At 39.0% G+C, this 4,199-nt stretch overlaps 1 protein-coding gene across 1 annotated transcript in view; it reads right to left on the minus strand.

Annotated features, from left to right (window-relative positions):
* Nucleotides 1-1,016, minus strand: part of CCDC93 (coiled-coil domain containing 93) — a gene marked incomplete in the record, with an annotated part of 1,282,969 nt that extends 1,281,953 nt beyond the window's left edge. The window contains 1 exon segment of the mRNA XM_044074979.1: nucleotides 895-1,016.
* Nucleotides 1,017-4,199: the final 3,183 nt, after the last annotated feature.

Raw genomic sequence — 4,199 nt, forward strand, 5'->3', positions numbered from 1 at the left:
GTCTGACATTATTTAGTGAATTCAATCATCACTGACTTGACACAAAGATCCAGGAAAAATCACAACATTTGTGAGGGACAGACCAAAAATATGAAGCAAAAATCTGGGAAGTTGGGAGGTATGATATGGAGAAGACTCAGACGTACCCGGCGTTCCATTTTACTATTTTAAGGCAAAAATACACACAAAATCATTTATCACACACTGCTGCACAGCAGCTGACATGTAACATCCTTATGCAGATTGAGCAGCTCTACATAACAGCACTATTATCACCCGCCCAAAATACGTACACGTGATTAGTGAAACTTACCAAATTACCACACAAAAATAAATAAAATGCAAGCAAGTAATACACTCAAGACATAAATAAACAAAGATTTACTACGCCAACTATCGGCAATAGAACACCACGTCGCATACAGACTCTTTTAACAGAAACGTCCTAGAGGAAATATACACTCAGTGCTTTGCACACCTAACTTCTGAAGATGACTAAATTCCAGAGGACTGTGATGCAAGCCACTACATTTGTATTTCAAGGAAATATAATATCACTGAAAGTGATAAGCCACAAACTGCAGTTCTGCTATCTATGCTGCACTTATAAATTATTCTACTGATCAAGCCGGTGAATATTTCACATTTCCCCCTGTATTAAATACATTTATTGATGTCTTTCAACACACCCACCCTCATAGTTTCCAGCATCCAAAAACATTGCCACCATAATCTGTACAAATGCCCATTCCTTCTACCAGTTAGAGCGCTGCTTTTGGTAAGCTAATACCATTTATTAACACTTATTTCAAAATCTATTCCAAAACGCTAATCAGCTCTCCCAGATTCCAGCAGTTGTTTGCACATAATCAAAACAGACACCATGCAACTTACTTTAAAAAGGTGACAGAAATCATAAAAACACCCTCGAAACCCCAACTGTCAATTTCCAACTTGCAAGCCTAAAAGCACCAGCTGAGTTGGAGGAAGTGCGCAATGCCGTCATCGATGAAACTCCATCACGTGCAGCTCACTCAGTTCTGCCCACTGAACGGTAGGCGTGTACTACTGTTAATGCACGTTGTGTTAAAAATGATATTGTAATTAAAATAAAATTATCTCTGCAAATTAATGAAATAGTTTTCATTGCTTTCTTAATATGTTTATGTAAATAATGTTTGAATATTATTTTCATTCCACACCTTAGTTCACTAGAGTTCAAAAGACGAAGCAGGTGAAATCACGGCACTTGAACAGTTGATGAAATGGTAGTTTTCAACTGCCCCTTATTTTATTTTGTCTGTTACTTTTGTCCTATCTATTGTAAATTATTTTATTTCTGGTATACGAGTGACTAATGCAGTCACTAATTCCACTCTAGATCGGGACGTTAAGAAATTCAGGTTTCTTTTCTGTAGAAAATGCAAATTGATGCAAAACACGCTGCTGTAATAACATTATTATTTTATGATTTATGTTTTCAAACTGCCGCTAATAGTGGACCTTTGTCTCTCTTATCATGTTTAGCTTTTTCCCTGATATACCACTCGGGCGTACCTCATGATATACCAAGTCATGCGCGACTAACTTGCGAGCTATTGCACTGTAAAATGCAGGGTGTCACTCAGTGGTGGTACAGTTTTGTACAAACACGACCGCCATCTGCTGGTCGTAAGTACTAGCTACAGGCATTCCCTTTAAACAATGGTCACTGGAACTGTTTTACAATGGATAAACACTGTAACTTGACTTCGACGATTCTCTGCATAGCTCAAAACCATTTATCTCAATAAGCAGGGTCAACTCCAGAAATAATCAGGGACATTAAAAAAGTAATTGTACTATTAATGTGAAAAATTGACCGAATAAAATGTAATCCGCAAACAGATCTTGCATACTTTTTAGGTGTGATGTACTTGTTTATGCATCTCTATAAATGTGCATAATTATGAATATGTAATATTTTATAAATAAAAACAATTTGCGAAATAAAAAGTTGACAATATAAAACAATGTGAATTCAATTCTCAGCTAGAGCGTATTCTGTGTGGAGGCATGCGTGAATGGGCGTGCCTTCGTTGAAGGTTGTGCGTCAGGGCTGGTAACTCGGCACGTAAAAATACACTACCAAACATTAGCGGACCGGAGTTCCCGGCGACCCCTAACCGGGAATAAGCCGAAAGACACAACAACAACAACATTCTAGTTATTGTCATTATTTATTAAGTGTAATCTGCCATCTGTTCTCCCCAAGTAGACAGTTTTAGGAGAATAGAATAAATTTCTGAGTAAACATCAAGGACAGTTAAGGCATATGATTCTGTGTGCTTTCAAATACTGGTGCTAAGCATTTAGCGAAAAAAAGTGTTGCCAGGTAAGCTTTATGCATCTTTTAATAGAATAAAGAAATCCGTGCAGTTAGTGGTATTGTGACTTTTGTTATCATTTTGAAGATCAATAATATACAGCTAATTAGGTTCAGCACTCACCTGAAAACAAAATACATTCCATTACAGACAACACGTTTAGAATCCAGCTACAGCCAACACATTTTGTCTGTCTCTGCAGTCTACAAAACTGTCTTGATGTTAATCTAAAAAAGGGTATGGGTTACATCAAGTAATTAGTCCAAAGCAGTTCCCAGCTGAATTTTTCATTTCCCTAAATAATAACCTCCAGATTCCTATCAGAATTATTCTTTCTTGAGCATGCTCTTAATTTCTCCATCAAGTAGAAAGGATTTAGAGTTTGAACCACCCACCTCCAACCCCCGTGTCCCTGCCCGCAGTATGCTAGGTTCTGAAGATTAGCATTCTACAGTCATGTGATAAGCAAACAATAATGCCCAACAGGGTGTGTCTTATTATGGAAATAACTCCTGGCCAGGGGCATGAACTTTTTAAGACGCTAAATGAGGTACGTTTTTCATAATGAGGTACAGTTGAGAGGTATGCCCAGGAGTATTCTGAGGCTGGATGCTACAGGCAGAGGGCTTCTACACCACTGGAAGGGCGTTATTTCCACAATAACACACACCCTGGAGGGCATTATTGCACATAGAGAATGGGCTGACTGTAACATTGTGTTTTACTTATTTTTTAATACTATATTTTTATGTATTTTTGATGTAAAATATTTTCTTGGTACTTGTGTATTATCGCAACCACATTTTTATGGTCACGAAATTCGCATGAAACAAGGGCATTTAAGACTCAGAAAAGATCCTCAAAGCGTTTTCTACTGTCACATTACATTGCTTAACTATCAGGAGCACAGTAAGCTGTACACATACACAGGTAATTTGTATCACCAGTTACACAATGTCATCATATGCGATGTAGCAGTGCTGCCATTACCTGCTGTCATCGCAAGCAACTTCCAAAGCTGCCAGCGTTCTTCCTGGTGTTTTTTTCTCCTTTCACCTTTACTGTTTACCTCAAGCACGTCTGACCACAAGTCAGATGGCAGGAACCTAATTCAACATACCAACATTAATAGAGTTCAGGCAAGGAAGCACGCAGTGGCAAAGTAAGAGCCACACACACTTTCCTTGGGGTGCTATCTTTGCAGGAGCTAAGTCTGAAAACAAATGCATGCTGTTATTTACTGACAGCACTACTCGATGAGTCGGAACAGTTACTTTTCATGAAGTCTGTCATCCCTTGTGCTCTGCGTTTCTTTAATAATAAATCCCATTTGTTAAATATGACTCATGCAAACAAGGGACACTTTCTTAAACTTGCTCTTACACCCTTTTTACAACCTGCAGAAATCGGTGCACATGATACCAGTCATGGCAATTAAAGCGACGCAACTCAGGAAGAGAATGTTTTAAATTACTGATCTTCCTGAAGATAATATACACTTTTTTGTATACAAAAAGGACTGCCAATAACACTTTCCCGGGATTCATGAAGCTTGCGCCAGGCGCATGCATAGCGTAGGCGTTATAACACCAAATATGGCCGCCGAGCGATTCAGGTACGATCCAATTCCACGTGCACTACCGGCGTATGCCAGATCTGCGCAGCCCCCGGCGTAGGTATGCAAATCACCCCATGTGCAGTGTTGCACCATGCAAATGAAGGCATATAGCGATTCATGAAGTGGTGCAGGCGTAGCGTAAGCCCATGGAAATGTAAACCAAAAAACACGGTTTACATTTTCCCAAACAGAACATCAGAGCTATGGAAGAGGGC

Source organism: Protopterus annectens, chromosome 6.part0 (genome assembly GCF_019279795.1).
Source record: "Protopterus annectens isolate FY-2018-M chromosome 6.part0, PAN1.0, whole genome shotgun sequence".
NCBI lineage: Eukaryota > Metazoa > Chordata > Ceratodontiformes > Protopteridae > Protopterus > Protopterus annectens.